The following is a 13055-nucleotide window of genomic DNA, read 5'->3' as shown; positions in this document are numbered from 1 at the left end:
TTCATTTAGTTCGGGGCTACGGCCTAGAAGATATGAGCAACACAAGTCAAACATGGCATTGATGCAAAATGCACTCAAATATCAATCAAACACCTCAAAACATGAATGCAACATGATAATATGAAACTACAAGAAATTCTAAGCAAGTTTCATATAGAGCACACTCAAAACGGAGCAACGGTTCAACACACACAAATGAAACAAGTTTAAAAGACAAGCTGTCCAAAACAGCAACTAGGCATATTGCAAGCATCAAAACAATATGCTACAGCACCACAATATGAAAACAAAAGACATGGACATGATGTACAGGTAAAGCATTACAAAACATGAACACAGAGCTATCTCTAGAAATCACTAGAAAATGTTCAAACACACATGGTAAGATCGCAGGTTATAACAATTTCAGACTTTGCAGAAAATAACATCACGATGCAATGTTTAGAGCTATCAAACAACAGGTTACAGGAACTTATAATGACAAACAAAGGCATGGCATAAATCTATTAAATGCATAGATCAAAAGTCCCTTACTGACCATAAGCCAAAAAGGACCAGAAAATATGATGGCACCCATGTAAACATGGCAAGTTATATTACAGATTCATACATGGCAGAAACAGAATTATGAAGGCATGTAGATGACCTTGTGCAACTCACTACAGAGCAATACATGGCATGGCAAGGCACCCAACAGTAAGAAGACATATTTGTGAAGCTAAGAATGCCAATAGCAAGCTCATAGAGTGCATGGAACACTAGCAAAACACATGGGAACAAGTGAACTTAATGTTAACAGGCTGACAGCAACATTATCAAGCAACTTTGGAGCAAGATATGAACAAGCTACAACAACCTATAAATGCAACCAGGGGCATGGATGGATAGAGGATGACATGTAGATCAAAACATATTTAGTGATCATCTCCATATTATGCATAGAATGATTAGTAACAACAAGTTTATATGGCATCGCGAAATAGCAGATTCAGCCTAGCAAAACAGTAACATCATGTACACTACTTAACAAGCTCGATTCACTCACCACAAGTCATTGCATGACAAGATAAGCATAGCATCATCAAGAAGACATGTTTGTGAAACAAACCAAGTCAAGAACAAGTTCATAGCATGCAAGGATCAACTATAGCAACCTTGGCCAAATTGAATAACACGTAAACAATCTGCCAGGAAACATTTTGAAGCAAAAGTAGAGCACGAAAATGACATGGTAGACTACTCCATAATTGCAACTAAGGGCAGCGATGGATAGACAAAAACATATTGTTCAAAAGACCCTTACTGAAGTATCTCTAAATATGCATGGATCTCTCTGTAGCATCAAGTTTACATGGCATCAAAATAACAGCAGAATAGGGACTAAAATCAGCAACATCACGATGCCTAGTTTGCATGCCTGTGCTAGTCACCACATTGATCACAAAAATACATGGTAAGCACCTATGTAAAGAAGACATAGCATAGATCAAAACACCGAAAGACATCAAACTCATAGGACGCACACATAAATCATGGTGAAAATGACAAAAGAGCTCGTTCTGATAACAGACAGCAGAAAACATCATGAAGCACTCTTACAATGATGATTCAGGCATCAAGATGGACTCAAATGAATTTGATGCAATGGAATGAAATGATGTACTCGTTGAGACGAACAATTTGACATATTACACGCATGAAACGGTGCTACGTATGCAGAGATACAATGCGATGAACATGGAAGGAAAATGCAAAATAACAGGGACTGGAATTTTTGGGGCAACCTCCAGATCTGCACGGTTTTCGATGCGGCGGCGGATCTCGCCGGAACTTCGCCGGAATAGATGAGGAAGGTGGCCGGAGCTGCGGGATAGGTCGGGGAGGCCAGGAGGAGGCGGATCCGGCCGGAGGGAGGCCGAGGCGGCGGGGTCCGGGCGCGGAGGCCGGCGAGGTCGGAGGAGAGACCCGGCCTCCGGCGAGGCAGACGGCGGCGGTGGTGCGGGCTGGGGAGGCGCGGCGCCCGGGGCGGCGGCTGCGGCGGCAGCCGGCCGGAGCGGAAGGCGGCGGGGGCGACGGGAGGAGGCGGGGGCCCTCGGGGATGGCGCGGGCTGGCGCGGTCTGGCGCGGTCGGCAGCGGAGACGGGCCCGGACGGGCGGCGGCGGGCGGCGGCGCGGGCCCCACGGGACGGATCTGGGCCGCGCGGGCCCTGGCGGCGGCGGGGATCGCCACGTGGCATGTTCGGATTGGACGGGGGGAGCGGGGCGGACGTGTCCGGCTGCGGCCGGACGTGTCCGTCGGCGGAGGGAGGAAGAGGACTAGGGTTAGACCGGGATTTCGGGGGAGAGGGACTAATTCATAGGTAGAGGGAGCTAGGAGAGTCCAAATGAGGAGCGGTTTTTGCCCACAAGATCGTGATCGAACGACCGAGAGCATGGATGGGAGTTTGGTGGGTTTTGGGCCAGTTTGGAAGGGTGTTGGGCTGCAAAGAGAGAGGGGGCTTTACGGTTACCCGGTTAACCGTTGGAGTATCAAACGACCTCCAAATGGCACGAAACTTGACAGGCGGTTTACCGGTGCTATACCAAGGCCGCTTGGCAAGACTCGGTCCATTCCGAGAAAGTTTAATACCCGCACACAACAAGAGACGAAAGGGGAACGCCGGAGGGCATAGGAGCGCCGGATTGCAAAACGGACAACGGGGAAAAGGCTCGGATGCATGAGACGAACACGTATGCAAAATGAAATGCACATGATGACATGATAAAATGCAACACGCAAACAAATGACATGGCAACGATGACGAATAACTGGCAGACACCTGGCGCATCGAATCCGGGGCGTTACAACACTCCTCCACTAACAAGAGATCTCGTCTCAAGATCTTAGGACCGAGACGGAAGAGAAAAAGGAAGAGGTGGAGTGTCACATCCCTAGTTTTGATCTGCTCTGGGTTAGTTAGTCTTGTGTTGCATCATGTTTAAATTTCTTTTAAACCTGAAATAGGGATTGCTCAAACCCTAGCACCAGATCAAATCAACTAGGTTCAAATAAAAAAAATCATTTTCAATGAACCCAAAATGCCTTTGGAAATGTTCATCATTTTTGAATTGGTCTAGAACCCCTGCCAAAAATGGTGCACATTTTTCTAGGCCACTTTGGATTTTTGAATTAAATCATAAAGTATTTGAATTTGGGCATTTAAATGTTATAAATATTTTATTTGCCCAAATAATTCTGATAATGGTTGAGGGTTGTTGAAAACCATTTCAACATTTCCCACAATTTATTTCAGGATTTTTAGATAAGGTTTAGTATTTCTTTCAAAATCCAGAAACAAAGATAGAAAATAGAAAACAGAAAATAAAAGAAAGAGAGAGAGAAGACACCTACCTGGGCCACTTACCTGGCCGGCCCACCTGGCAGGCCCAGCACTGTGCTGGCCCATGCCAGCCAGCTGCTTCTTCCTCACCAGGCAGGCACAGAGGAGGGACACCGCGACGCCGCCGAGCTCGCCACGCCACCACCCTGCCTGCCTCTCCCCCTCGACGCCCGGACGCTCTGGACGTCGCCACGCACTCCTCCTCGACCCCCTGGACCCCCTCGCACTCTCCCTCTCCCTCGTTCCCCTCCTCTGCTTTCTCTCCCTCTCGCGCCCGAGCGCACCCGTCGCCGCCGCTCGCCGCTGCCGCGCCCAGAGCCACTGCCCCGCCTCTCCATCGTGTCTAAAAGAACCGCCCCATCGCCCTACTCCTCCTCGCCGAGACACACGGGTCGGGAAGCCCTGCTTCGTCCCGAATGCCGCCGTCTTCTTCCGTGGGATCCGGCGATCCCCGTCGTCGCTCCGTCGACTGCAGGCCTTCCCCGAGCCCGACGAGCACTTCAATCGATGCGCTGTGAGCCTCCGGTCATTTCCCCCTAACGCCCCGTCCTTTTCCACACCGTGGCCGTCGTGTTCATCGAGGCCGAAGCTCGCCTCCGCTCGAGCTTGTCACCGGCATCGCTCCGGCGACCATTTGGTCATCCCGTGCTAACCAACATGCCCGCCGCATCGCGTAGTTCCTCGCTAGCGCCTCAGCTTCTGCGTTTGGACGCCGCAGCCCCAACCCCGCACATGGCCGAACTCCGGCCGCCGCCTTGGAGCTCGGCGTCGTTGGCTCCGGCCACGATAGACCCGGCCTTCACCACCACTAGATGCGTGCATGCTAGGGCTCTCCAACAAGCCCAAGAAAACGGCCTCGCCCATGCCCCGTAGCACATTTCCGACGGCTGCCACCGTCTCGGGCCTCGCCGGCGGGTTTGACCCTGCTGACCCCGTTTGACCACGGGTGGGCCAGTTTGACCCCCTGGGTCAATGACAGGTGGGGCCCAGCCCCGCTAATTAACTAGGATTAGTACCAAATGAATTTAGTTAAGCTAATCACACTAACATGCGGGACCCACTGTCAGGTTTGACCTGGACCTGACCTGTTGACCTGCTGACGTCACACTGACGTCAGGCTGACGTAGTAAATCATTTTCTGGATTAAAAATAACTCAGTAATTCCAGAAAATGTCCTAAACTTCTAAAAATCATAGAAAATCAACCGTAACTCCAAATGAGATAAATTATATATGAAAAATGATCAGAAAAATCCAATCTATCCATCTGTACCATTTTCAGGCATGTTAGAACAACTTATAGCTGCTGTTTAGCACAAATCATATAATGGCATTTAAATATCCACATATGGAGTTTGAAATTGAATCTTGGACTCAAACCAACTTCATTTAATCTGGTTGCTAGTTGCATTAGCTCAAACCACATCATATTGCCATGTCATGATCATGCATCATATTGTGCATTGCATTGATTGCATTCTTCCTTGTTTACCGGTATTTGTCCCCTCTCGGTAGACGATGTTCCGACGTTGTGATCGTTGACACTGATGAAGACTCAATGCTATCTTCAGAAGTGCCAGGCAAGCAATACCTCCTTGTTCATTCCGATAAAATCCCACTCTCTCGCTCCTGCTCTCTTTTACTGCATTAGGACAATAACGATTCATCTGTTACTTGCTGCGGTAGCTGAACCCCTTTATCCTCTGCATGACCTGTCATTGCCAAAGTAAATAGATAAAACCCACTAGCATGAGTAGGAGTTGTTTGAGCCTTGATGTGCCTACTAATTCATGCTTGTTTGTCATGCCTGCTACTGCTTAGAGTTGAGTCAGGTCTGATTCATCGGGGATGAATTGGAATGTGGTGAACATGTCCTACTGTTGAGAGCTAAGTGTGTGAACACGATTTCGTAAAGGTAGCGGTGAGAGGCCATGTAGGAGTACATGGTGGGTTGTCTCATTGCAGCCGTCCTCAGGAACTAAGTTCTGTGTTTGTGATCCATGAACAACTACTACCACACATTGGGATCCTTAATTGACTCTCTCGACTTATTAATCAACTTGATCTCTGTCCAGGAGTTGCAACTAGTTTCTAGTGTTTGTAGGTTGTGTTAGTAGTCTACCAAGTGGCACCCGGTACAGGTGGGCTTGGGACAGACTAGGCACCATGGCACGGTGTACAAAGCATAGATCCACCCGTCGAGGTGGGCTTGGGAACCCTGCACACATCGTTTGGGGCCGTGAGCGACACCCCGTCCGGATCTCCTTGCGGATGGAACCCGAATAGGCGATAAACCTGGACGAGAGACTTGTGTGGTTAGTCAGGTCGTGGCCGACACCCTCGCTGGGCTTCCGCTTGAAGGTTGCCGAGTACATGTCGTGTAAACGGCGGTAAGTGGTGAGAGCATGTGTGAAGAAGTACACCCCTGCAGGGTTAATATGATCTATTCGAATAGTCGTGTCCGCGGAAAAGGACTTCTGGGTTGCCTGTACAGTTCATAGACAAGTGAAAGTGGATACTCTAAAAAACGCAAGATAAGCGTGAGTGCTATGGATGGCGTTCTCCTAGGGAGACGGGAGCGGATCCATAGTGGTGTATTGATATGGTGAATATGTGGACTCGTGTGCGCCACCTCAAAAGAGTTACTTGTAGTCGTAGTTCAGGTTAGCCACCGAGTCAAAGCTGGCTTGCTGCAGTTAAACCCCACCATCCCCTTGTTGATAATGATGCATATGTAGTTAGATCTGATGTAAGTCTTGCTAGGTACATTTGTACTCACGTTGCTTAATTTATGTTTTTGTAGAGAGACTTCAGTCTCGCTAGTAGTACTGCGTGGACTTCGACGTTTAGCTTGTTACCTCAGCTACGATCTTGTGCCCCCGGCAGGATCTGGTAGATAGTGAGGCTTCTCAGCCTTTTTCATTTGTAGATGTCTGTACTCAGACATGTTAAGCTTCCGCATGTGCTTTGACTTGTATGCTCTGAATGTTGGGTCACGAGACCTATGTTTGTAATATCTCGCTCCTCGGAGCCTATTGAATAAATACTTGAGTCGTAGAGTCATGTTGTGATGCCATGTTGTATTTGCACATATCGAGCATATTGTGTGTGTGTTATTGAAATGCTTGGTATGTGTGGGATCTGACTATCTAGTTGTTTATCCTTAGTAGCCTCTCTTACCGGGAAATGTCTCCTAGTGTTTCCACTGAGCCATGGTAGCTTGCTACTGCTCCGGAACACTTAGGCTGGCCGGCATGTGTCCTTCTTCGTTCCTGTGTCTGTCCCTTCGGGGAAATGTCACGTGATGAATACCGGAGTCCTGCTAGCCCAGTGCTACAGCCTGGATTCACTCGCTGATGACCGACACATTCGATGTTGGGTCATCGATGCCTGTCCCTGTAAGTTTGTGCCACTTTGGGTTTACGACTAGCCATGTCAGCCCGGGTTCTTTGTCATATGGATGCTAGCGGCACTATCATATACGTGAGCCAAAAGGCGCAAATGATCCTGGGCCAGGTAAGGTGGCACCCGTGGGAATACCGTGCGTGAGGCCGCAAAGTGATATGATGTGTTACATGCTAGACTGGTGTGACTTAGGATCGTGGTCCTGACAGCTTTCCTATCAGAGCTTGACTGCCTGTAGGATTACCAAGCCAAACTGGTTGAAGTTGAGTCTAGAAATGCTTTAGTTATATGTAGGGGAATTGATTGTGGGATGGAACGTAAGGCTCTTTTTACTCCTTATACCTTATGCCCTTCTGATCCGAGTCATCTTATCTTTCCTATGGGGATTAAGAACTAGGCTTCTCATCTTTCTATCAGGATCACGTTTTACTAATCCGTAGACCTATAGGATTGATGGTTCTAAGCTTGAGTTCAGTTCCTACTATCTTCTGTATGTTCATAGTTGATCTCAGAACCTTGATATTATGATGATCGAGTGGTTATGCCACCATTTTGTAGCATGTCTTAAATCTTTTCGAGCTTTTACAGCCGTTATGCTGTCCGAGTCACCCCAGGTTTCTAAATAGTCTGATGCATTTGCAAAATCCTTTCCCTCTGGTTTTGTTGTCCTTTGGGCCAGATTAACCACACTAATTGGTGAGTTGAGGTACTCTGTTGCCTTAACATATATGTCGGAGCTATTATTATGACCTTAGATGTCTTAGGGGATCATCTAGTAATCTAGCCATGATTTGTGTTCCCAGTGTGATGATTCTGGCCTTCATTCTCGAAAGCATCCCGTGATGCCACTTAGTAGTAGGTATTCTACTCCTGGGTTTCTGAACCCGAGATTAGCCTACTTACTTCATGTTGTTAGTGTTGCTCGTACCTTTAGGTTACTAGTAACCTTTAAATTAGTCCTCGAGGTCCGTGGTATTTCCTTCTTCCGAATACTATGAACCACATATGGCAGAAGTTCCTCGTTGAACCGAAATATCACAATTGAGTGCTCTTTGATGAGTTCTGGATTCTATGTTGTTACTCTGCCTGTCCTACCTTCTCCGCATGGGTTATCCGGAAGAAAAATGTTGAGCTTTGTTCGACATACTAACCTATGCATCCACAACTCAGTAACCCGTATGTTCCTTTGAGTTGTCCCGCTTTAGTTGTCTTCCGATCCTTGTCTATCAGTTGATAGTCAAGTTTATGTCGTGCATTCGTGTTCTTTGATGCCTATTATTCCTGTGTTCCGTCAAGCCATTCTATCCCAGAATGACTAGGAGAAATGAACTCCAGTACCTCATCCATATCTAGGATTGGGTCAAAGTAGTCATACTCCGCAGATCAAAATACTAATCCAGTTTTTGTTCTGTTCCACCTTGGAGTATTACCATCTTTATATCAAGGATATCATGGGAATTGCACACCATCCTATGAACTCTTGATACAGTGATACCCTCTCCATCATTATTCATTTCTCGGTTCCCGTTTTGTTGCAACCGGAATGCCGACAAGTGAATCGTGATATGTGAAATCAATACTCCTAGCAACCTTGTTGCTTGGTAGTTAAAGGACAATAATTTCATTCTTAGTGTGTTGGTTCTTGAATCATCATTCTAAGACTGAATGTGCTACCTAGTCCTTATTTTCGGTGCACCCTTCGATCAATGAGTTAGGATTATTCCAAATCCCTCGCTCTTTGATCATATCGTCTTGCCCTGAAAAGAAAGATTGTTCTCGAGCTTAGTAACATATCGGTGGCTTGTGATTTTCCAAATATCTTCTCGGAAGTATTACCAGGTTGTCACCTGACCGCTATGTTGAGATCGTGATCATGTTGGTTTTCCTCCAAACCACCCATTCTCCAGGAATATGTGTTGGATACCCCTGAGCTAGTTGTTTAAGCTGAACAACAACTTGGAGAGTTGGAAGATAAAAGCTTGTCTGACTTAGTTCATTTTAAGGGATATCTTGTATGTGTGTTGAAGAAAGTTGATATTTTCATCGACTGACCCTCGTGATCAGTTAATGGACCTATCATTTTATCCAACCTTTGATTTGAGTATGGGCTGTCATCAAATCAGACCAGAACCAACGATATTCGTAATGTTGTCTCACTCGTGGTTGATCCCTCGAGCATACACCATTATATCTTTTGGGTCTGACCAATGCAATCACTTGTTCACATAATTATGCAACTCCATCCTCATGGAAACCTGGATGAATTGTTGTTGTTCCCATCGACAACATCCTTATCTCCTCCATGATTCTGTTGGACATTAAGCTAGTGTTGGAAACTTTGTAAACAATGCCTTCAAGTTCCGTCCCTGAGGTATATGTTTGGATGAGTGCAGTGACTTCCTTTAATTCACGAGTATCTGATGTAAGTTGCCGCCGTGAATTCGAGAAAGTTTGTTTTTGCGTCCTTTGGAATCATCCCAAGTCAGTCACGCATGTGTGAAGTACTCTATGGTTTGATAGGTTGGCCGCCTCCATTCTATATGTGTTTACTAGCACACCAAGCCACTGATTGATTTGTTCAAGGAGAAGAAGTTCCTTCTTAGGATCCGGACTTATGCAAGGGCTTCGATATCCTCGATGATGGTTCCCTACCAGAACTCGGCAATGTTTTATTATAAGACTACTATGTGGTCATGCTTGTCTCGGACAACGTGTTCACATGTTGTAGCAGAACTAGCTCATGTTTTGGAGCTTGCTATCATAGTTCATTTCCCGAGAATCTCGCAATGTTATCTCGTCGATTTGTGTTGCAAACTTTCATTTTTCTTCCTAGACTCGATGAGTCTGGATTATTCTGACACCAACCAGATCTGAATCTTAGGTAGATATGATGGTTGGAACATTTCCCAAGAACTATAATAATGGTCCCACCGTAACCGGTAAAGTGGATGTCGTGGCTGACACACTCAGCCGGAAGAGCTATTATTGGAGCATCTTGATTGAGGAAGTTGGCCACCTCCCCATAAGGATTTCGTAGGATTTACTCCCTAGTTGTTCCTTATGGATTCTTGTGTTCCCGAAGTCCGACCTTTTCTTTGATGTTCTAGATATCAAACCGTTTTTATGGATGGGTTACGCTAGCACATCAAGGAGAACATTAGAAGCGGAGTGCTAAATGTCTCTCGGTCGATCATCCAGATTTTGTTTCCTTGGCCTCACTAAGGTGAAATCTGAGAAGGTGTTGTCTTCCTTTATATCTGCATCATCCATCATTATTCATCATGGTAGTCCATTGTGTTGCCAGGATCCTTGACACGGATATTGGTAAGACCTTGATCAATATGGAAATGCTCAAGTTCTTGAGAGCACGCGCAAGCAAAGTCATCCCTTGTGTTGTTTTCAACAAGGTAATCCACATCATCCATTCTAATCCAAGCATGCCATTCTACCGACCCCCTCCAAATGATCGCTTGAGAATTGCCTTAGGCTGGTATAAAGAGTTTCAATGATCTCTGAATCAAAGGTAATTCTTTTTGCCACTTAAGGGAATAATTCTACGAGCCACCTTCCCTAAGATGCCCCGTTATGGTATCATGGCAATTCAACTCCTCGCTACATTGACAACCGTTTACCACATTCTTAAGTCTGGAATTGTTGTCTACCTAGCGAGCCCTCGTCATTTGTCTCACTCCATTTCCTCAGATGTATGCTTCGTGTCTCAGCTCGAGAGATGTGACAATGTCTCATCCCATGAGTTGATCCTGAGTTGTTCGGTCTTCAAGGAGATAGATTCTTCCAGAGCTTTCCATTCCTCTTCTCGTCATGTTAGTTGGAGTTCTCAGAGCAAGACGTCGAGATAAGATGATGATCGAATCAAGGTTTTTATGAAGTGCAACCTGAATCATGAAGTTTGTGCTAGCTTAGTGTCCCCTTTGTCTTCTTACCTCACGTCTTGAATCTCGGGACGAGATTCTTGTTTAAGTGGGGGTGAGTTGTCACATCCCTAGTTCTGATCTGCTCTGGGTTAGTTAGTCTTGTGTTGCATCATGTTTAAATTTCTTTTAAACCTGAAATGCGGATTGCTCAAACCCTAGCACCAGATCAAATCAACTAGGTTCAAATAAAAAAAATCATTTTCAATGAACCCAAAATGCCTTTGGAAAAGTTCATCATTTTTGAATTGGTCTAGAACCCCTGCCAAAAATGGTGCACATTTTTCTAGGCCACATTGGATTTTTGAATTAAATCATAAAGTATTTGAATTTGGGCATTTAAATGTTATAAATATTCTATTTGCCCAAATAATTCTGATAATGGTTGAGGGCCGTTGAAAACCATTTCAACATTTCCCACAATTTATTTCAGGATTTTTAGATAAGGTTTAGTATTTTTTTCTAAATCCAGAAACAAAGATAGAAAATAGAAAACAGAAAATAAAAGAAAAAGAGAGAGAAGACACCTACCTGGGCCACTTACCTAGCCGGCCCACCTGGCAAGCCCAGCACTGTGCTGGCCCATGCCAGCCAGCTGCTTCTTCCTCACCAGGTAGGCACAGAGGAGGGACACCGCGACGCCGCCGAGCTCGCCACGCCACCACCCTGCCTGCCTCTCCCCCTCGACGCCCGGACGCTCTGGACGTCGCCACGCACTCCTCCTCGACCCCCTGGACCACCTCGCACTCTCCCTCTCCCTCGTTCCCCTCCTCTGCTTTCTCTCCCTCTCGCGCCCGAGCGCACCCGTCGCCGCCGCTCGCCGCTGCCGCGCCCAGAGCCACTGCCCCGCCTCTCCATCGTGTCTAAAAGAACCGCCCCGTCGCCCTACTCCTCCTCGCCGAGACACACGGGTCGAGAAGCCCTGCTTCGTCCCGAACGCCGCCGTCTTCTTCCGTGGGATCCGGCGATCCCCGTCGTCGCTCCGTCGACTACAGGCCTTCCCCGAGCCCGACGAGCACTTCAATCGACGCGCTGTGAGCCTCCGGTCATTTTCCACCTAACGCCCCATCCTTTTCCACATCGTGGCCATCGTGTTCATCGAGGCCGAAGCTCGCCTCCGGTCGAGCTTGTCGCCGGCGTCGCTCCGGCGACCATTTAGTCATCCCGTGCTAACCAACATGCCCGCCGCATCGCGTAGTGCCTCGCTAGCGCCTCAGCTTCTGCGTTTGCACGCCACAGCCCCAACCCCGCACATGGCCGAACTCCAGCCGCCGCCTTGGAGCTCGCCGTCATTGGCTCCGGCCACGATAGACCCAGCCTTCACCACCACTAGATGCGCGCCTGCTAGAGCTCTCCAACAAGCCCAAGAACGGCCTCGCCCGTGCCCCGTAGCGCGTTTCCGACGGCCGCCACCGTCTCGGGCCTCGACGGCGTCGAGTCGCCGGCGGGTTTGACCCCGCTGACCCCATTTGACCACGGGTGGGCCAGTTTGACCCCCTGGGTCAATGACAGGTGGGGCCCAGCCCCGCTAATTAACTAGGATTAGTACCAAATGAATTTAGTTAAGCTAATCACACTGACATGCGGGACCCACTGTCAGGTTTGACCTGGACCCGACCTGTTGACCTGCTGACGTCACACTGACGTCAGGCTGACGCAGTAAATCATTTTCTGGATTAAAAATAACTCAGTAATTCCAGAAAATGTCCTAAACTTCTAAAAATCATAGAAAATCAACCGTAACTCCAAATGAGATAAATTATATATGAAAAATGATCAGAAAAATCCAATCTATCCATCTGTACCATTTTCATGCATGTTAGAACAACTTATAGATTCTGTTTAGCACAAATCATATAATGGCATTTAAATATCCACATATGGAGTTTGAATTTGAATCTTGGATTCAAACCAACTTCATTTAATCTGGTTGCTAGTTGCATTAGCTCAAACCACATCATATTACCATGTCATGATCATGCATCATATTGTGCATTGCATTGATTGCGTTCTTCCTAGTTTGCCGGTATTTGTCCCCTCTCGGTAGACGATGTGCCGACGTTGTGATCGTTGACACTGATGAAGACTCAATGCTATCCTCAGAAGTGCCAGGCAAGCAAAACCTCCTTGTTCATTCCGATAAAATCCCACTCTCTCGCTCCTGCTCTCTTTTACAGCATTAGGACAATAACAATTCATCTATTACTTGCTGCGGTAGCTGAACCCCTCTATCCTCTGCATGACCTGTCATTGCCACAGTGAATAGATAAAACCCACTAGCATGAGTAGGAGTTGTTTGAGCCTTGATGTGCCTACTCATTCATGCTTGTTTGTCATGC

Source organism: Triticum aestivum, chromosome 4B, assembly GCF_018294505.1.
Source record: "Triticum aestivum cultivar Chinese Spring chromosome 4B, IWGSC CS RefSeq v2.1, whole genome shotgun sequence".
Lineage (NCBI taxonomy): Eukaryota > Viridiplantae > Streptophyta > Magnoliopsida > Poales > Poaceae > Triticum > Triticum aestivum.
This window is presented reverse-complemented; position numbering follows the sequence as displayed.